Here is a 23,028-nt window from a genome sequence, read left to right as displayed (position 1 = left end):
GGGGTGTTTGTGCTGGCATGGCCCTTTTGGTATGTTTGCTGTCACGGTTTACTACGCATTCATTTCTCCTGTTGCCACTAGTTCCATGTGCCGAATTAGTATTGGGTGCTTTGTTAGCCGTGGGGGGCGTGCTCTGACGCTGCGCCCTCACTTTCCCCCTCCCCTTTTTTTGATGTCCTCTTCCTCCCCTTTTTTCCTTTTCCCCACCCCATTTTCTTTTCCTCCCTTGGGTTGTTGTAACGGAGGGCTTTTAGTTTTGTACACGTATTTTTTGCTGTTTTATTATTATGTGCCTTGATAGTGGTGGGTGGGTACTGAGCAGCGATTGTGATCGTTCTTGATGTGGGACTCACGTTCTGCCTTTGCCAAAATGTATTGTTCTGTTGGTCTTTTCCTGTATTTGAGACTTCGGCTTGCTCACGGCCCACCACGGCCCTCTGGACTTTACAGATTGACATTATCCTGTGACACCCTTTTTTCTATTATAAAATTAACCTACGTTTATCCTGTCCGTGATGGCGACTCAAAGACTTGTTGCCTTTGCCTTTCATATGAGCTATTTAGAAATCCTGTTGTCTCTCCTGTATTGCCTCGTATGTTTCTTTATTGTGGTGGCCGGCCCGGTGGGTTGTAGGCCCGTATCTGTGCGCGCCTTCTGTACAATAAAGGTGTAAAAAAAAAAAAAAAAAAAAAGCATACATAAAGGCAATCAACGTTGGTTCCCCAGATATTCAAGCTGTTTGTTTGTCTAGGAAGGAGGGGTGCACCCTATACATTTGTAATAGTTGCAATAAAGGGATTAAAGGGACGGGGGAATCACCGACAATAAATATCTTTGATAAAACACAGGGGAAACCCTGGATCCTATGACACTTTGATTGTTGCTGGGGATATACATGCCACTATGAGCCCTTGGCCAACCCACATGAAGTCCGGGGTGAGGGAGAGGAATGGGGAATCCCATCTTTGGATATGCCTCTCAGTAAGAGACACACAGAGGTAGCCTATCTGATGTTACCGCTTACTCTAGCATGTGGTCCTCAGGCCTGTAATGGCCACTTTAAATCAGATCTCCAAGTGTATCTCACATATAATAGATTGGGACATACCAGCAGGGTAGATTACATTCTTGTATCGCTTCCCGTATGGAGATCTGTGGTAGACATTAAGATGGTTACAAGGACAGATAGCGATAACAACACTAATCACTGTACGATGGCTGGCATCACGTCATACCATGAACCCTCGCCTTTATCTCTCAGCAGAAATATTGGTCTTTCTAGCAACAGATGCACCCTGAAATGGTCCCAAGTTGTTATTCAGCCTGAGATTTTAGGCAGCATAAATGAGGCATTCTCAACTGCCTTATACACTTCCTAACTCTTCTACAAAAAACCAGGACGTCCTTGCTAAACACAAGGAGTTGTATTCCATGATTAGTAACCACTTTCAGAATACACGTAGGCTGGTTCACCCCAATCCTACCTCTAATGACTCCTGGTTTAATAAGGACCATAGAATAGCTAAGAGGGATCTACTGGTAGCTCTAAGAAGTGGACATTGTGACTTGATAATGGCTAGATGGTCAAAGTATAAAGAAAGCGATACAAAAGGGGATGATGGACGGAGCATTTGAGCAAATCAAACACTCACCCCCAGTCAACTGATCTGGGTTTAATCCATCACCATTCTTTAGCCCACTCAGCCACCCGAGTTCAAACATGGCCATATGCAAAGCAGTCTGACCCTGTGCCTCATTCCAGTCCAGCCCGAACTGCCAAGCCATGTCTTCCCTGGACCGGAACAAGCATCCTGGGACCGGTTTCGGATTCATAATCCTCATCAGCCAGGCTATCTTGAATCCAGTGGCCAAGTGAGCAAGGGACTCACGTCTGAGCATACCCTGCCACACTTAGGGCGAACAAAGCGATACAAAAGGGGATGATGGACGGAGCGTTTGAGCAAATCAAACACTCACCCCCAGTCAACTGATCTGGGTTTAATCCATCACCATTCTTTAGCCCACTCAGCCACCCGAGTTCAGGCATGGCCATATGCAAATCAGTCTGGCCCTGTGCCTCATGGGAACAGTCCAGCCCGAACTGCCAAGCCATGTCTTCCCTCGACCGGAAACAAACATCCTGGGACCGGTTTCGGATTCATAATCCTCATCAGCCAGGCTATCTTGAATCCAGTGGCCAAGTGAGCAAGGGACTCACGTCTGAGCATACCCTGCCACACTTAGGGCGAACAAAGCGATACAAAAGGGGATGATGGACGGAGCGTTTGAGCAAATCAAACACTCACCCCCAGTCAACTGATCTGGGTTTAATCCATCACCATTCTTTAGCCCACTCAGCCACCCAAAGTATAAAGAAATGCAGCAGAAGGCCCAAAGCCAAAGACAGTGGGATTCCCTTCTATGGGATCTTATCTATAATGCAGCTCCAAGGATTCTCAAATGTTTGGGAAATTAGTGGGTAATTGTATATGCACACCCCACACCACTTTGTCCAATCACATCCAGCCCCAGATGTTGTGGGAACATTTCACAACAATCTGTGATACATCAGAGGAGGTGGTGTGTTGTACTCCAGACACGTCAAACTCAAGGAGGCCTGCCCCAGAACTTGCCCCTAGCATAAGCGCAGAGACAGCCAAGAGTGCAGTCAGGAGTACTTTCCCCAGGAAAGGTGCAGGGCCGGACCGGACAGAATCCCTGAGTATCTCTTCATTGTATGTAGTGACAAATGGGCAGAGTATTTGAACAAACTCACCCAGGCAATCCCAGGGGGTGCAGAAACACCACATTCTTGGAAAGCTACCGAAACAGTGCCCATTCACAAGTAGGACAAGGATACTCCACTTAATTACAGGTCAATTAGACTTATAGATGCTTCTCAAAAAATATTTGCAGGGCAGATCCTTTTCTTCATTTCCCACTTGGATTGAACAGACAGGTGCCCTATACAGTTTCCAGGCAGGGTTTAGGAAGGCAGTGACCACTATAGACCCGGGGGCATATTATCAAGGGGGTTTATCTACGCTTTTTTGGCTTTAAAAGCCAAGAAAGCGGAGATAAAATTATCTCCCTATTACCTAGCTGTCGCTAACACCAGTTAGCGACAGCTAGTAGGAGATAGCGACCATCTTGGGCCCCACTTAGCATGTCAGTGATATTTATCACTAATGACATGCAAAGTGGGCGTGCCAAGATGTTAGCGACTGGAAACAGTCGCTAACATCGCTATCTCCTATTACCAACTTTTGGAGATATTCGCGCTAAGCGCGAATATCTCCAAAAGCTAACACCTGCCCCTGAGCAGTTCTTAGCCATATTATCCAATGGGAGGTGGATAACATGGCTAAGAGCATTAGCTCGGTAATGCATGAATATCGCTGACTTTTCAGCGATATTCATGCATTGCGGCCGTTTTTTATCGCATTTGCGATAAACCTTGGTAATACCAAGGTTCATCTGCGATCAAAATCGCCGCAGCTCTGCGGTAAAATTTTGTCTCTAACCAAGCAATAGCAATATTTATCGCTATTGCTTGGTAATATGCCCCCAGATCCCTAGATGTATGTGTATCTATTGGAAAACAGTGGTTATCCTGAAGGAACACCATTTATTTTTATGGACTTAAAAAAATTCCTTTGATTTAGTCCCTAGAGATAGGTTGTGGAAAACGCTAGGGATATGGGGATCATGCTCCACTTCTTGATATTCTCATGCACCTGCATTCAGATACTTTTGTGTAGGTGCAGTGGGGGTATCAAGGAGAGCTCACATACCAGATTAATATCACGCCTTGGGTGCGCATGGCTTTGTATTAGCACCAACCCTTTACGTACTATCTTTGAATGATGTTGTGGCTGTCATGGGGCAGTGTAGGGTAGATGCACCTCTGCTAGCTGGTTGTAGAATTCCAATTCTGCTTTTTTCAGATTATACCTTGTTGTTATCCAAGTACCCGATGGGCATAGGCTTTGATGAACCAGTTTGACGATTTCTGTAATGATAGAGATTTAATAGTTAACCTGGGAAAAAACAAATGTATGGTTATCAATCCCCATAGTTCCTTTAGAGGGCTGATTACACTAGAAGATGCTAACCTGGAAAGGGTGTCCGAATTTGATTCCCTGGGTATCAGGCTCTCCTCCAATATGTCTTGGCTCCCTCAAATCAGGAAGAGAGCTCTCAGCTTGACTCACTATGCTTCAGGGGTACTAAGATTATCCGACTCCACCAAAAAAAAGGAAGGTTTCACCAGCCCTCAACATCTACCAAGCAAAAACAGTAGGGAGCGCCCTGTATTAAGGGGAAGTGTGGGGCCATTTGGGGCTTGTGCTCTTGGCAACAGCTGAAAACAGTTTTTTAAGATCACTCCTAAGACTCCCTGGGCCTTATTTATAAAAAAGTGACGCATCGCTGCGTGAAAGCAGCGATGCGTCACTTTTCACTGCGCTCTCCCTGCGACATGATTGTATCATTTATAATATGACGCATCATGTCGCAAGGAGTTACAGATACGTCAGTATTTCTGAGCGCAAAAGTCACGCATTGCTGGGGTGTGTCACAAAAGTGACGCAACTCCAGCAATGCGTCCTTTCACATGGGGAAAGCCCCATGTGAAAGGGCTTGCGTCAGTCTTACGCCTGCTGTGAGGCCTGCTGTGAGGCTGCTGTGAGGCAGGCGCAGGACTTTGACGCAACAGCGTCCTAAAAGTGACGCAGTGAAATCTCATAGATTTCACTGCGTCACTGTTACGAGGCTTTTTGCGTGAGGCTTTTTGCGTGTGAACGCCCCCTTTGCATACATTATACCTGATGCGCACTTTGTAAATAGTGCGCATCAGGAGGCAAGTTTTACGCCGCCGATGTGTCACAAAAAGTGACGCATCGGAAGCGCAAAACTCACGCAAGGCCTCATAAATGAGGCCCCCTGTGAGCATGCCCATACGACCAATGCTTTAGGGTACTGGTGTAAAACCAATCACAAGCAAGGCTGGATTTAGACCGATCGCCTACTGGTGTAGACTGAGGTCAACTCCAGTCCTGGACAGCTACTACCAAGCCTTTAGTGAGATAGCGGCTCAGGATAAGGTTGGGAAGATCTATTGGCTTTCTTTCGTTAAGCTAACTCTCATTAGGCTGGGCCTGGAAATCTATTGGGGACAGGAGGCCCCAAGGACTCAGCCCACAAGGGCTCAGCTACAAGAACAGTACTGGACATACATATGGGGCTTAGAGGTGTGAAATAAAAAAATAGGTTGCGTCACTGCTGACTTCATGGACTTTTAGTGCAACAGCAGGTTCGAAGTATTTCTGGATTTTGTCTCCGCACCATTAGCCAGGAGTTTGTACATTCAATTTCAGTTGAGTACACTCCCCGTGCTTATGTTCTTCCAAAAATGGAAGGGCGCAGTGAGCCTGGATACTCTATGCCCAGTTTGCCTAAAAGCATTTGAGACATTTCTGCATAGTGTTTTTTTCCCCAGGTTATGTCTGCCACGTGAAGAGATGGATCATACCAATTTGCAGACAGCTAGGTCTGAGACAGTGCGTTATCGCTCTTAGGCTGCTGTGAGCTGAAACAAAAGATGCAATTGTGTGAGCAGTGCTCAAGTATTTACATAGCGGTTGGGTTATACGAGCATTCACCAAACCCCCACAACTAAAAGCCTATTGTATGGATATACCCAAAAGCTGTGCGAAGAGATGAATCCCTAGCTTCAAATTGGTGCAATCATCTGGCACTACTTATACATAATAGCAGATTAAAATAATGCATGGGCGGGTGTAAATACACCAAATTAGAATTGCACACCATGGAATTTAGGGTTATGCTAGATTTTTATAAGATTTGAATATGTTGTCTCGCACGAGTTCTTTCTTATAATCACATATAGATGCAGATCCAAACGAGCTGTTGCTAGGGAGAATCATGGTGCAGCAACTTTAAATTAAAACTTAAATTCCATGAAAATCGAGCTTCAGGATATCGTAGGAGATTTTCTCAGCATTGTATGGTTAAAATGTTTTGATGTTTTTCTAAATCATTCTTTTGCTTGTGTTATGCACCAGAATATTGATCAAATGTTAGTTTTTAATAATTTATTCATGTTTTTAACTTGGCTGCAAACTTATTGAGCAATACTTTTTATAACCTTTTGATGTGTTATGTTGCTTTGGTACTATGCATACTTTTATGGTACGCTGCCGAAATAAAGCACTTTAAGTAAAAACAAAAAAGCAATTTTTGCTATAATCTTTTTTTAGCTGTCTGCCATGATCTTGTAATTAATAAAATCATTAAATAATAGAAACATTAATATATATATTTATATATCCATACAAATACATAGAGGCCCTTTGGGTCAGATCTGTTCTGTTACTGGCCTATCTGTGTATCATTTACATTCTTCTTTTTCTATATATGGCAGCATGCTGCATGGAGTAATGGTTCAGTCCACATAAGTCATTAGCTCTCTTGCCCTGTGAATGACAGCTTTTTTGATCACATAGCACATCCTCCTGAAAATGTGTGCGCATCACTGTCAAGGTTGGTTGGCCTGTCATTTCATTTTCAATTTTCTACTTTTTTATAGTTCCCCTTTTATTTCTTTACTTCCCCCCATTATATGTTGCTCATTTTATCTTCAGTGCACCACAACCCACATGTCCACTTCCTGCAAACAAGGAGGTGCTTTTATCCATGGTGTATAATTGTTTTACCTTTCTAAGATGGCCACACATTGGTTCTAAATATGGCGGACATGCTGAATCTTTAGAACAATGATAGACTATGCACTATACCTCTGCATATGCAGCCATATTTAGATGGTGGCATGTTATCTTTTTCTACTTATATTCCTTTAATCTGTTTTGCAAATATTTAGTTTGTGTGTGTTGTATTGCTGCTGTGTCAAAGGGTGCAGGCACGTATGAGTCAATGCTTGCATGAGTGGAATGGTGAGGGAGAGAATGAATGTATGTTGATTTACTTATTGCCTAACCCAATCAATGACACAAAAGGTACTTTCATTGATAAGCACGACCTATTGGCTTTGCCATTGTCTTGCTGCTTTTTATAGAGTTGCCCATTTTTATCCTTCCTATATCTTTGGAGTTTCTAAAGTCAATATTTGCGTTTCTTCCTAGAACATCACACTGTTGTTTCATAGTATAGGTTTCAGGTAAAAAGTCAGAGGTACACCCACTATTTTCACAGGGTGGATTCCATCCACCCTACCAAGAAGCTGAGCCCCACTGAAATATGCTGAGCTCATCCCAGAGTTATTTTAGGCACCGGGACACTGTCAGCAGCAACCGCATGTTGTCTGCTTTTCTTCCGAGCAGCAACGTGCAGGGGCATCAGGGCTTTGTTGTATTAGATCCCACATGAGCCCCAAACAAAGGATGAAGTCAAGGGGCCATCAGTCCTCATTGTCTATGAGTATCCTGGGCGGGAGCCATCTGAAGCCTCATACCTAGATGCAAATGCAATAGAAGGGGAACACAGGCACACAACTTGTTAATACTTCCCCATTACTTAAGAGAGGCATGGTTTTCACTTTGTTCAGTCCCTGTATATAAGAAATATGCAAGCTCTATAAGAATGTCAGTTGTGTTGGTGTGTCCTAGTATTTGCACAAAACAATTTAAATACCACTATCTTTGTTATATTTGTTTTATAGTGCTACTCATCCCAATGCAGGCTTAGGACACAATATGCCTTTGTGCATTTGGATGTACACTATGTTTGGCAAGGATCACTCCCAACCCTACCGGACTTGGATCAACAACAACTTCTGTTTGTAGCTTTTGATCATAGTAGGTCATTTCAGTGGCATTCTCATTTGTGTGTTTGATTTTCTTGAAACTTTATTAGCATTCGCGTGACCCTTTAAAGGTTGCACTTATTATTTCTTAGGTTTCTCAATGGGGCAATTACTGTGACAAAATCATGGATGCATCTGGAGTATTAACTGCCATCTCAAGAAAGAACATACATTTTGTGGGGTATCGGTGGTAGACAAAGCCTCTACTTTGGCTGGATCTGGAGTCATTCCCCCATCAGAGAAAATATGACCAAAGAATCTGAGCTTTGTTTTGTGGAAAACATATTTTTCTGCATTCAAAGTGAGACCTGCTTCAGTAAGTAGAAAGTACATTTGTATAAGAGATTTATCAAGTTCCTTGCTTGTGACCCAAGGGCTACTAGATTGTCACTGTTTTTGAAAGCATGCGTGACAGGCTGAATTATGTGTCCAATGATGTACTGAAACAGTTCAGCAGCCAATGTTACTCCAAAGCTACGTTTATATCTGAACAAACCAACATGTGTAGAAAAGGGATGTATGACGTTACAACGCATGCTATTACAACGCATGCCTTTACGAAGCAAGTTTTACAACACAAGTCGTTAAAACGACTTGCGTTGGGGGGCGCTGGATAGTGAATAGTTTAATTTACTATTCCAACTCCAGTCCCCTGGATAGTAGGGAAGGTGTTGGAAACTATTCCCTATCCTAGAGCGCCCCCCAGCGCAAGACGTTGTAAAAGTTGCGTTGTAATGGTTGCGTCGTAAAGGTACTTCGTTGTAAACGTTGCGTTGTAAAGGATGTTCCCCATAGAAAAGGTAGTATTGTACCTGCAATTTTCTTCTCGATCCAATTGATGATACCCTTTGCGCATATCAAGTCGGGGACAGAATTTGGCACCATCCAGCTGAGTGATCCTATCAGAAAAAGTGTGGACCTGGATGCTATTCTCTTTCAATTACTTTGTTAGCTTGGCGCACAGATGCACACTGTACCTCCACTTTCCTTTTTGGGCACTATTACTATGGGTGAACACCATAGTGTTGAGCCAGTAAAATGATAAATAATATCATGCTATAGCAGTGTCTTAAGATATTTTTCAAAAGCATCCCATAAATGAAATGTAATTCCACAATGTCTCTGAACAACCGGATGTGTGTCCTCATTATTATGCAGTTGCATTTTCATTATCTTAGGTTTTCCTAATGCATGTAATAATGATGGAAACTGATTCACTATCTCATGTTTTAGTTTACCAATATCAGTCCCATATCAGCAGCAGTATTGAAGCTTAGTAAACAGGCACTTGATGATGTACCTTGTAATATGGTAATTGGTGCTTGTACTTTTGTTTTCTTGTGTTTCATGGTTGCTATAAAGGAACCTTGGCTTTGTAATGTCGTTGAAGCAGCCATGTCTTCACTTTAGTCTTCGACGGTGTGAGACGGGTCATGGGAGACATTTCATAGTATTTAGCCTCTGGCATAATGTTTATCAATGTACCACTGTTGATAATAAAAGGTCTGGAGCAACTGTTCACCTTTAGTGTAATTTTAGGGCAATGTTTGAATGACTTGGTATTTTAGGTGTTGACTTTGCTTTGATTCGCATTACTCCTGGCAAGTGGCCAGTCCGACATGCACACATTTCTCTGAGGTAAATATTGATATGCACATTCATCTTTTGATTTGTGTTCTCAAAGAGAATGGGAGCCCGTGCCTCCTGTCTCCAACCGGGTAACAGAGCTCGGGTTGGAGACACCTCAGTAAACATATAATTTTGGCCGTCCAACCAAACCCACATGTACGCTTGTAGCAGTACCCACCACCCCTCCATGAGTCATCAAAATGATCTCACCCCCAAGACTCAGCCCTGCAAATAAAAATAAAATGATAATAAACCTGTTTTATTATCATTTTATTTTTCGAGTTCTGCATCTGCTGGCAGGGGCAGCAATGCTCCTCTGCCTTAACTGAGGGCTGCCACTGTATGCCTTACAATTTACCTCAATGATTCCAAACCACTCCAAAATTCCTGACTATCCGCATACATGCGGATAAACGCTCATGGAATGTTGGTCACTACCTGGCCTGAACTGGAGGTGGAGTCCCTTCCCCTACATGGAGTGGTTCCTGCTGCCATCCGAAACTTCTCTTTGTCTTGATCAATAGTTCTATTTATTCCCTCTTAATTTCTCTTCACAGGCTAATTCCTTCTTCCTCTCTCTTTGTTCTTGGTGAAGTACCCTCCTTTTCTCCACCTCAAACTCTGTTACCATCTCCTGCTCAGCTTCTGCTTTCTGGAGAGCCAATTGCAAATGCAGGGTCCCTACTAGAATCAATTCACCAAAAGTATTAACTCCTGGTACTGGAGATAGGGGTAACCTAGAAGTTAAAGGTGATGTACATACACAGAAATGCTGAAAAATGCATTAGAGGAAAGACTTGGTATGTGTCTGGGATAGAGCATGACACTGCAGCACCCTCCTCCTGTCGTTTCTTCCCTTCCATTGTGTGTGGTTTGTCCACATTCGGTAATACCCGTCACTTTTAGATGTGGCCCTTTCCAGTCACCACATGACAAATTCCTGTTCTGGCCTTAACAGTCAATTTGAGCTTTGAGTTTGTGCAACTCCTATTAAGGCCTGAAGGCTAAAACACTCTTACCAGACAAAGGGCACAGAGCAAGTTAAGCGAGAACTGGGGTCCATCTTCTCATGCTTAGTCCTGGCGATGCATCTCACGGTCTCCTCAAGATGATGTGTTGGGGCTGCCACAGTATCTTGATAGCCCGCAGCAGTTGGATGACTCCAACGTGGCTTCCTTTTATTTCTTTTTGTAAGTGTGTATGTATGCATGGTTCTCTTTAGGTCAGGTCACTCTTAGTGCATCCTTCTTCAGGGATCCACTGGCACGGTGTTCCAGGGTAATGGCCCTAACCGTCTTAGTGACCCGCACCTGGCAAATGAGGGTCACTGACTTACTCCAGCAAGGCCTACGGCTCACAACTTCATGGTGCCCTAACTTTAGCATACTGGGGTCATGGACTTTCAGCAGCAAGGGCGACTGCCCTAAGCTTCGCAGTAGCCCCCACCAGCCATATAAGGGTCACGGACTTTCAACGGCAACAGTAATGGCCCTACGCTTCACAATGGCCTCCAGCTGATAAGCAAGGGTTGCTGACTTTCCACTATAAGGACTGATGACCCACACTCTTGCAACAGTCTCAAACAGACCAAATCCCCTTTTTGAGGGCCACAGGGCAGGCAGAGTTTACTGGGCCTAAAGTGGGGGTTGTGAATTTTTACTTCTGTTGACAAGGGCCTGACCTGCTATGGGTCTGAAAAGCTGGGCCAGGTAATACCGCTTCAGCACTTATTTCTTAGTGGTATAGTCGGTTGAGCAGTCCAAGGCTTCTTGGGAAAGATAGGTGCAAAGCATACCCAGATGCAAGACTCATAATATGAACAGTAACCCCAGTACGCTGATTGTCCAGTCAAATACTTGCTTTTATAGGAAAAGTAGTATTTAATGCAAGCACCCTAAGTATATCAACAGCACACTAAATATCCTCATTCTCATAAGATCGATGCAGTAGTGGAGTCCTGGGCAGTGTCCACACGTCTCCTCTTCCTTTCTAATGAGTCTGGTTAGCCCCCATTCACTAATGGAGGTGACATTCAGATATGGTCCATGCTAGTCATCATATGACAAAGTGCTCTCTGGCCTTAAGAGTCACATTGAGCTTTGAGTTTGTGCAAGTCCAGGGAAGGCCTATAACCTCTTACCATACCCAGGGCAGTCAGGGAGGACCAAGGCACATCTTCTCGAGCTCTGGCCTTGCGATGGGGGGGAATGGGTCATCTCCCAGTCTCCTCCAGATAACATGTGGGGGCTACCACAGTCGCTGGTTGGGCTGCAGGCAGTTGGACAACTCCCCTGTAGTTTTCTTTTCTTTCAGTAAGTATTACTGTTGGTGGTGGTTTCTAGGTCACATCACTCTTGGTTGATCCTTCGTCAGGGATCCACTTGGCATGATGTTCCATGGTTACATTCCTGAATTTCTCAGTGGCCCGCACTTGACATTAGGGGGTCACTGACCAATCCAATAAGGGCAACAGCCCTAACCTTCATGGTGGCCCTCGTCTTGCATATGAGGGTCGCCAACTTTCAACTAAGCCTGGGCGGGGTTCCGCGTGCAGCCGAGGGCTTTAGGGTAATGCAGTTTGCTGTGATTTTGAGCACCCGATGTTTGCCCGTGCTTTAAAATCATCACAAACAGCACCATGTGCAGTGCAAGAAGGCGTAGCTTGCTTTCTGCTGCTTGTGTATATTTTCTACTCAAGCAGCAGCTTTCCCAACACGAACGGAAAGTTTCTCAACCCGAGGGGTTGCAACCTCCTGTAACAACTCGCAGTGAGAAATCCCACCACCCGTGGTGATAAATATTGGCAGGAGGTTGATTTTCCTCGTTCGCACTTGCGAACAAGACCTTGGCGAGCACGAGCAAGGAAAAATCTTGCTGGGAGGTAGACTTTGCCCAGTTGCGCTCGCCAACTTGTCTCTGATGAGCACGAGTGATGAAAAAAACTCTGCTCTGCTTCATGGAGTGGAGTGTTAGGGAACTCTGGGTGCACTGTGGAATGCAGAAAACTCTACAAACTCTGCGAACAGAGTGGAGTTCACCTCCCAGGGTTACTTTCAACAACAAGAGTGAAGGCCCTAAACTTTATAGTCACTGACTCTCCACAGAGGGACTGATTGCTAACACTCTTGCTGTGGTCCCAACAAGATATTTAACACTCACCTGGATCCACACCACAAGTTCCCTACTGGGTCTCGCTCAGTGGAGATGCTCTCCTCTTCAAAGAATCTGCTGGTCGCAGCAGGCAGGCAGTAGGCTGTGGCTCCAGACTCACAGCAAGTGGTCTTGACTTTCTGGGGGTTGGCATCTCTCTTTTGCAGGAAAACTAGCAGGTCTTGATCCTGAGTCCTAGTTGCAGCAGCTCAAGGTCTTGGTAATGTTCTTTCCACACTGATGAGCAGCTTGTGGGAGTCATGCTCCCACTTGTATAGTCCATTTCCAGACATAGATGTGATTTAGTTTCTGGTCCTTTGTAATTCATGTTGTGGGTGTCGACTCCTTTGAAGTGCCCTCTCTTCTGCCTTGACCTTTGTCAAAGGGACAGTCTACCTCAGCAGGAGTGTCTACGATTCCAATTGAACCACAACATAGGCTGAGGGAGTAACCGGGGATAACATCTGGCTGTCACCTTCTACTGAAATATGCCTACGCCTTTCCCTCTATTTTGATTCCCAGGTCCTACAGTGCCAATCTTATCAGACCCACCATCTTGCCTGATAATGAGCCCAGTTCACACTGGCCAGTAATTCTTCTTGAAGAGACATTTGAAAAGCACAGAGGATGCTCTGCTCACCTTCCTCCAGTGTGGATGCTCCCATCCCAGCCCTCAAGAATGTCAGTAATCCCTAGCTCCTATTAAGAGTTGCAGTCCTCACCTCAAACTAGCCTTTGCAGGCCCGGGCTTCTCAAATGGAACCCATAGGCCTCAATGTTATGTACCACGCATAGACACACATACAACACAGCACGGATACAAGTATAACGCTGCCTGATGCTACATACAGCCATCATGTAGACCAAAAGTGAGTTTAGTACACAGCAGCACAACATTACATGAGTGGGCCGGTAGGAGGCACTCTAATGACCCAGGTAAAAAAGCCTTTACAATATTATGAAACTAAAAACAGTTATGCTGCCACCACCATCCTTGTGCCACTTGGAAGCCCCTTACCAACTACGAGGATAGCACTAGGTGGACCAATCTCGGTCCCCTCGAGTGCCCCTCACCATGAGTCACCTAAATCATGGCACAAATGCATGATCCGAGTTCACCCAAAACCACAAACCAGGGGTCCAGATATACATGCAGCTGGGGCACTCAGAATAGAACTCAAGTCGATCACCATGCAGGGGCCTTTTCCCTCCCAAACCAAGTGAAGCAAGATTATTTTATGTTAACCATAAATGTGCGGTTTTTGTAGAGTGCATATCCTGTAGGGAATTCATTTTATATGCTGTCGAACTGGGTGGTTTAGAAGATCATACATAGTGAAGTAAATCAATGAACCATGGATTGCACAATTTGATTAAGCGGGGAAGCAGTAATTTGAGTGCAGGACTGTATACTGTACAGTTCAGAAACTGTAGGGTTACATCTTTCTGGCTTCCATTTAATGTCAAAGGTGGATGCTTTCTGTTGTTGTATTCAGGGAATGTAATAACTCAATTAGTGTTAGTATACAGAGTTTAATAAATACACATATTATCCCTTAAATCAAATTGATGCTACAAAGACATATATTCTTCATTGTAGTCATAATACTTAAAGGTTTGCGTTTCTTTTTGTAGTGTTTCCACAGACACTGCAGCTCAAACTCAATGACAGAACGTGATTGACCCAGATCATGCTGCAGAGGCAAGCTCTGTGGGGGCTCTGAGACCTTTTTGCATGTTTCATCATCCTCTTTGTCACTGAGATGTTAAGCCTTTTCTAAAATTGTCTTTTTCTGAAGTCCTAACCAATATGTACATAAAATAACATATCCTGCCTTCACTTATCTACTGTTTGCCTAACTTGACAAGTAGAGCGATTTTAAGAGAGACTCGAAGCGTCAATAACAGCAATTAATCAGTTAATACAATAGAGAGCTTGATCCTCAGGTTACAGCTATTTCACAGAGGGAGGCATGTTCTGTCTACCACTGTTTAAAATCAGTTTCCACTTCACAATCTGAAGTGGGTATTATGCCCTTCGTCCCCACAACTCCAAAATCTGAGGAAGTCTGTATAGTATGATTCCTGCACCCATGTGTTTTGGATCGAAAACACTATTGTGGAGTCAATACATTTTTACTTTTCCAAGCATTGTTAACTCCCTAGGAAAGGCTGCACCAATGGTGCCCCAAAAGTAAGTTTTCTGAGGTTCTGCTGCGTACACCGCCTGCATCATTATGTTCCTACCGTAACCGCAATAGCCTTGATAAAGTGTGAAGTCCGCGGCTTTGATGCTTACTGATGTTTAGAGAGTGTTGTTTTGTTTTGTTTTAATACTTTGGGCTTCTCCATAGAACTTTCTTTACTCCATTGTAGGATAGTGTGGCTAGGCTACATACTTCTACTTATTTCTATGTACTTACTCCTAGTCACTGCCACTGACTCCTCCTTTCTACGTACTCTTCTACCTACTCTTACTTAATTATACCTACTCCTAACTCTTTCTCCTGATAGTTCCTTCTTCTATGTACTTCTGCTCACTTGTATTTTAAGTCTGGGCATTGTGTGTATGTATATGGGTGCCTGTATGCCTGATTTCTTACTCCTACTTTAGCTACTACTTCCTCTTACATACTCATAAATGTCTCCTTATGCCTACACTTAATCTACCTACTCCTACATACCCCTTTTCTTACATCTACTTACGCCTATCAGTACCACTACTTCTGAATATTTCTATTTATTCCTACTTCAATACACTTTAACTTCTTCCTATACACCCCTAACACCTGATGGTTCCTAGTTACAACTATTTCTACAACTCTTTTTTTATTCCTAATTACACCTACTCCTACTTACTCCTGCTTATGTCCATCCACGCATCTCCATGCATTCTTAATCCACCCTCATCTAAGCACACATCCATCCACACAGATCTCCATCCATCCTGTGACATAGCAATGTGCATCCTTCAACACACCCTCCCTCGTGTGCACCCACAGCCACACAACCAGCTATTTATCTTTGCATACTACCCAACAGCCATGAATCCAATCCACGAATCCAACCAACACTCACCTGTGTCTGCATATGCCTGTATGTGTGTTGCCTGATTTTATGTGTGACAGTGCGTGTCTGTCAAATGGGGTATTTTCTGTACACATCTGAGTGGCTTTATATGTGTGATTGCTGTTAATGAAACCAAACATATCACACAACATTATACTGTAAACACAACAAAGAGCATATACTCCTATTGCAACCAGACATGTTGCCTTTGCCAATACTTTGCCAGTAATATTGTCATTCACAGACTCTGGAGGTGTACTCTGGGCAAAACCATGTCCACTGTACTCTTGTGGCATGCCTAGATGTTATAACCCTATACGTGTAGAGTGGAAAGTCTGTAGGTGTAAGTTTAGGGTGAATGTGTTCTTGCCCTATAAGGGCATGGGGGATGGATTTCCGGGGGCCAGGGCAGAGAGGAGCAGGAGCAGGTAGAGAGGAGCAGGCAGCGAAGCACCTCCGCTCCTTTCAGTGTTTCTCAGTGTTTCTCTAGCCCCCATGTGGTGCTTCAGCAGTCCATCAGGATCTGGAGAGCCAGGAGTGTCACTTGGTGCCCGGCTGGAGCCTTGCTGAAAAACCACCAGATCGAACCGCGCCAGAAGTTAGTGGGGGTTCCCTGAAGCCCACCGCCCACGGAAAACCCCTCCACCGCAGAAACGTTCCTGAGACCGTCGCCCCCATGCTAGTTAAAAGACCAGTGCCGTGAGGGGAATGGCTCCTCTTTTTTACGCTAACACCGACTACAACCTCCAGCTGCCTGAGCAGCCTCCCGTGACCCCTTTGCTTTCGCACCCGGAGGCGTGTTAAAGGTACCACCAGCCTACAATGCGTTAAAGCTGCCCCAGATTTTATTTTTGATTTTTTGCAGCTGAAAATATACGCTGACATTTTCCTAGAAAATAAAGACTAACGCAGCATGGGAGAAAAAAAACCCTACCCCAACAGAAAAACCAAGCAGTACAACTCTTGATGGTTTTCTGAAGAAGGCGGTGGGTGCGCTAAGCAAAGAGATAGAGAGAGCGAAGCGCAGACTTTCACTGCCACCAACGACAGAGCTAGCTCCAGACACTCACCTCCTGCTCCAAAATAGCGTCACTTGTTTGGTTTCAGTAGATATTCACCAAGCACCAATAAGCCCCATTGCTACCATATCTATACAGGGAGAAACACAAAGCTCATGTAACAAGGCAGTAAGTCCTTGCCCTATAGTAGCGGTGCATGCTAATTTGACCTTGAATGGAGGCAAGAGGAAACAAATTGAAAAAGTTGGGACTGGTAAAAAGATCAACACTCAATCACCAAAGACCAAAAGACCGAAACAGGCACAAAACATCGACATAGGGAGTGCAACTAAACCATTGACCAGGGGACTACTGTGTGGGGGTCAGTCGGATTTAGATATTACTGAGAAATTGAGCAAATTAGTACAGGAGGCTATGGCACCGATATCTGTAAGATTAACTAACATTGAGTAGGAGTTAGCTATTGTATGCAAAGCCTTAGGTTCAGTAGATGAAACCCCAATAAACACTCAAAGTGAGAGAGGTCCGCCCACAAGGGGGTTAGTTAGAGGTGGCAGAGAAACACAGGGAGTGGGTATATCGGAAGGGACTGTCTCCAGCAATGCCCCAGTCATACATAGGACCATCACTCCACACTCCGATTGCATAAGATTGACTGGAAATACTAATACTAATATTCTATCTGAGTCGAGTGACAATCGAGCTCTGCATGATAATTATATTATGCAGAGCCATAATGTAGGTCACAATGCCCAGCCTTGTAGTCTATACCACCCTAGCGTAAGGAATAGGACACCAGTTCTGGTTAAAAGGCATAACCATGAAGAGACTGATTCTCTAGGGGGAGTGGGTTAATAAATTGTTTACATCTGCCCCCAGAAAGCACTCCATATACCTTAATATTAGCGGGGGTACCAAGATTGCCTCATAATCAAAAAGAAAGTTGCCTTAGACTTATAAATAAAGTGGCCCACTGGTGCTCCAAAAAAATTCCATCTCCCGTTAACTGGCTTAGGCACATCATTATGGCTAGGCGTGTGAGATGGATTGGTGAAACCAAGAAGAGTATTGACGGGGATTGTGTTGTTCTAAATTTTAAAGACACAAACTGCGTCTATCAAGCCCTGCGCAATATGAAAGATTCACATACTGATCATGTTAGGGCAAGGCCCCTGGGTTTCTTTTATCCTCCCAAGCAATTGATAACACCAGATCATTGGCCTAGGAAAAGAAAATGTCCCCCTGATACTTCAGTGTACACTTCGACTTTCCATCTTAATAGGTATGAGGCACTTATGGATCTTAATGAGGATCTTAATGAGGTAGATTGACTACCTACACAATATAGTGGGTGTGTGAGTGATGATAATAAGTACAAGATAAATAGAACCACAACAAGGATCATAAGCAAAATTGACCAAAGCCCTCTAAATTCACCTGACGATCCCCACATGAGTGCAGATGATTTAGGAGTTAATAATATGTGTTTTTTAACACCTTGTATGACGGTTGTAAAAGCTATTCACGAAAATGGAGAGTCAGGGGAGGGCCTGTTGCTAACATCTCTGGTAAATACACCAACACTACCAGTTGCAGCAGTAGGTAGGGATACGGGCTATTTCATTCATTCCATTAAGCTAATCTCGTGTAACATAGCAGGCATTAAGAGTAAAATTACAGACAAGGTTTGGCTGGCCCACATTAGGGATTTTGACGTAATCTGTCTACAAGAGACGTGGTCGTTAGATAGCATCGAACTTGAAGGTTACCAGGCATTTACCGTGCCAGCGACCACTTCACGCTCGGGGAGGGCAGAGGGAGGCTTGGTAACCCTACTGTCAGTTAGATTTGGGTCCATAAAAGCTAAGTGCCTAGTTTTCACCCAGTGGTTCCAATTAATTATGATTGTCAACATGCTCCAGGAGAGAACGCTACTTGTAAACTGGTACTACAATATCTTTGTTCCCAAAGATACTCATGTTATGGAAACCTTACGATCTGAAATTGCCATAGCTGCCGGGAAGTGGCAACCTTTATGTATCTTTTGGGTAGGGGATTTTAATTGTACCATGTGAAAATATAGTAATGAAAGAGTATGTGGTATTTGGGATACTGATGATCAACCTTTAGCACATTTTATTCATAAACCCCAGGGAGAGGCACGGAACACTGTCATTGTGGAGAACAATCTAGAAAGTTTAGCCAATGACTCCGTAACTCGGTGTCCAACTTTTATTGAAGGGGGGAGAGAAAGTACCGTTGATTTTCTGTTTATTTCTAAGGAGTATCTTTCCTTAGTATTTGATTTTCTTATAAAACCTGAGTTAGTAAGCGACCATAACCCACTAATAGCGAAGTTTAAAGCTAGAGCCAAAACAGTAGTGGGTGATAACCGTAGCATTGAACATATACGGAATAAGGGTGTGAGGATAAACTGGGGGGAAATTAACCCAATTCTATTTGAGGAAGAAATTATTCAATCAAATCATGACTAGATCTTAGCTTGCCTAGAACATGACACTTCCCCAGAAATACTAGTACAAAATTTTGAATGACTCAGTTCCATCGTAGCCAATAAACGTATACGTCAGGCTAAGTCCAAACAAAATCAGGAGTTTCGTTGGTTCTACATAGAATGCTCCAGGGCGTACAATTTCCTAATAAATGCCCTGCAATTAATGCCTCGTGGTAGAGAAGATATAAAGCAGGAGAGGTGTTTATATAAACCCACTATTAAAGTCAGAAAAGAAGAACTAAGGCACCTTGGAGAGGGCTAGTGCCCCAAAAGATGGGAAAAGTTTCTGGGCAGTTATTAACCGCCCCCAGTTCACAGAGGAAGTAGGGAAAGTGGAGTGCAAGATTTTGGGTGATACTTGGGAAACACATTTTACTTCAATTTTTAATCCAAATGGTAGGGAACTAGCTGTAGGGCACGAGGATCCAATAGCTGACATGGCACAAGCAATAGAACTCAGTAGTTCACTTACAGTGGCAGAGGTGGAGGGAGCACTTCTAAAAGGAATAGGTAGAAGGCCCCAGGCCCAGATGGAGTCCCATTGGACTTTTTTAAGTTGACTGTAAATCTCTGGGCTCCCCTGCTGACCAACCTGTTTAAATCCATTATTGTTGGACCAATCCCTCTGTCGAGGAAAGAGGCTATAGTAGTCCCAGTGTTCAAAAAAGGGAAGAGAGATAACCCCGCCTGCTATAGGCCCATTTCACAAATCGATTCCACGGTGAAGGTACTGGGAGGTTAATCCTGGCATGACTGGAGACATGGGCTGGTGGTAGGGGGGTCATCTCCAAAACGCAATATGGATTTCGTAAAGGATTGGGAACTACAGAACAGTGTCTGAACTTGTCCTTGATCACGGGCAAGTACATGAAGACAAAGAGTGGCTCTGTTCACCTTGCCTTCATGGACTTGTCAAGTGCCTTTGACACTGTCAACAGAGGGAAACTGTGGGTACTGATGGCAGCGATGGGTTTTGAAAATGCATTAATTTAGCTCTTAAAAACATTACATTTGTACACCTCTGTCTCAAAAAGATTTTGCTCTCACGGGGAAAGAACAAAACCTATTCAACAGAAGGAGTGCGCCAAGGGTGCATTTTAGCCCCTTTCCTCTTTTTAGTATACACAAATGGTTTGGAGGATTTCCTGTTGAGACAGAAAATTGATTTCCCCCAAGTCAAAGGGCAACCGGTTGCTTTACTTTCGTACGCAGAGGACACAGTTCTTATGTCGCTGACAGCGAACAGCTTACAAATTTCCCTCGACGCCTTTACAAATTATATGGCGATGTTAGACTTAAAGGTTAACTTCTACAAGTCTTACATAATGGTCTTTGGTCCAAAACATGTAAAATCCAGGAGTTTTAATATCAGAGGCAAACCGGACGAAAGGGTGGAAAACTTTACATATTTAGGTAATACGTTTAGCAGGGATCTTAAATGGGATTTTTTATTTACAATGAGGGCCCAACAAATTAATAGAGTAGTGAGGGGCTTTTTAGGTTTGCTTGTAAGCTAGGTCGTAAGCCGGTGCCACAGCTTGTTACTCTATATAATGCAAAATGTGCATCGGTGACATCATACGGGTCAGGGGTTTGGGGTAATCAAAAAAGCCACTTGTTACAAGTGGTGGAAAATAAATTCAAAAAACGCTTATTGATGATCCCAATCAGTACGGCCACCTCTTTCTCTCATTGAGAGATAGGATTTGATTACCTAGAAAATCGTATTAGCTCTGCCCCTTTGCTTTTATGGTCTAAAATTTGGATGAAAGAAGAACTACAGTTTACTAGGGAAATAATGGAAGACTACCTTAACCTTGATAAGGTGATGACTATTCCCTGGTTTCGGTATGTGAAGGAAAGATTTTATGATATTGGGCTGGGTGAGTTTTATGGAAACCCAACAAATATCCCCGACTGGGCACATGTGAAACATTTTCAGCAAGAGGCGCTTGGCCCTAAATGTGCCTTTTTGTCTAACCAGCAGTATCTATCCTTTTCTACAAATTGTCAGATGCGTTTTTATTTAACCAGATTTTGCCTTGGCACATTGCACTTTTTGCTTGCTTTTCCTAGACAAACCGGGTGGGTGGAAAACCTTAGTTCCTGTCCCTGTGATAACAGTACTCCCCAGAGTACTATGCACCTTACACTTTTTTGCAGGCTCTATGATGATCCGAGAAGGAGATATTTGAGACCAATACTAAAAAATATCTCTCCATGTACATATCTAGAGGGATATGAGTGTTTGCAACTATTGGAAAATTCTACTGTTTGTTCTGCAATGATGAGTTTCATTAAAGTAGCACTGGGTATTAGGAGACAATATGGAATGTAGTAATTGAATCGGGCAGGGAAATGAAATGATTTTAGTCTATGGAAATTTTAATGTTCTTTGCATAATTAGTGTTTTAAATTCCCAGGCGTAATTTTTTTTTTTTTGGTTTCAAAGATAAATATGGTCTTCTCAAAATGCATTTAGCACTTTATGTATAATGATAACCTAGCTTGTAATTGAACTTTACATGAATTTCTATTATTTCCCACCGTGATAAATTATTTATATCCCACTGTGATGATTTATGATAAATGTTTTTATACTTGATGTTTTATAGAATGCTTTTATGGTTGTCTACTAACCGAATACAGCTTGTTTTGATTGATTGATGGGTGAATGTGTACTTGCCAATTCAATGTTACTGTTTATTTCACATACAAACATCTCATCTACTTCTTGAAACATTGGGGTTGGTTGGGGTATTTTCCATGCACATTGCATCATGTATACCCACACTAGGTAAGTTTAAGCTTAGAAGTTACATTGTGTGTGAAAAGGCTTTGCAATTGTTTGTGAACTTCAACAAAGTTATTCCTTTGGGGGTGTTCACCACACTTACAACGCTAATGCCCTTGCACTGTACAACTATAACTTACATATATACATATCTATAACTCCCAAAGCACTCGAAGTTGTACACCCACTTCTTCACTCCGGCCTTTTCAAATACACTGGAAAATGCACCTTTCTTCCTAGACAAATGTGTGCAAAAGATGCTGGGAATAAGGGCTGAAGAACAGACGTTTATTAGAAAACGTGGTGGACTGTAAGATAGCAATTGAATTGCACTGAAATGGTGGATGCGCAATCAAATGATTCTGAAATACGATTTTAACAATGCTGGTGAGTTCAACCGTTGCCAATTTACTTCCCCTGTCAGTTCTTCGAAGTCCATCCTCATGCTGCATTGAGCTTCTAATGCCAAAATATACTGTTGTAAAATAGTTGTTCCACCTCCTTTAAAAATATAGGGGCAGATTTACAAGCCCCTTGGGCCGCCGGTGCATCACGTTATCTGAAGCATTGGTGGTGCAACCTGCTGCGTGATATTTACAAACACAGGTAAAGGCACCCTGCTTGGCTTTACCTGTGCTTGTAAATATCGCCCCTTTTCACCCAACACTTTGCATGTTAGGGGTTGACGTGGACGTTACTGTGGGTGTTGCCACGCACCACCCATGTCCACAGATGCATTTCCAGTTTTGCAAACTATCATGATGCTGGAAATACGTCAGAATGCTACGCCACCCTAGGGGTGGTGTAGTGAGGTGCAATGAGGAGAAATGTTTTAATTTCTCCTTGTTTTTTCTTCTTTCAATGCATGCTGCATTCTACAGCACACATTGGAAGAGGAAACCACCTCACTTGATTGCTTATGTGCAGTAAGGTAGCCCTTCTTGCGCAAAAACAATCCCCCCACAACACAGGCATCCTTTCACCATGGTGCAAGGGTGCCTGCGCCGG

General features: G+C 43.5%; 1 protein-coding gene and 1 long non-coding RNA gene across 3 annotated transcripts in view; one reads left to right on the top strand and one right to left on the bottom strand.

The window, feature by feature from the left end:
- Positions 1–23,028, bottom strand: part of MRAP2 (melanocortin 2 receptor accessory protein 2) — a 1,067,096-nt gene that overhangs the window by 678,389 nt on the left and 365,679 nt on the right. The window lies entirely within an intron of this gene.
- LOC144762867 (uncharacterized) overlaps positions 7,941–23,028 on the top strand; it is a 522,764-nt gene continuing 507,676 nt past the window's right edge. Inside the window, exon 1 of the long non-coding RNA XR_013596155.1 lies at positions 7,941–8,160. This is a non-coding gene — a long non-coding RNA (uncharacterized LOC144762867). The remainder of the gene's footprint in view (positions 8,161–23,028) is intronic.

The sequence above is a fragment of the Lissotriton helveticus genome, chromosome 6 (assembly GCF_964261635.1).
Source record: "Lissotriton helveticus chromosome 6, aLisHel1.1, whole genome shotgun sequence".
NCBI classification, from domain to species: Eukaryota; Metazoa; Chordata; class Amphibia; order Caudata; family Salamandridae; genus Lissotriton; species Lissotriton helveticus.
The sequence above is the reverse complement of the archived record's forward strand: the minus strand, read 5'-3'. Positions and strand labels throughout refer to the sequence as shown.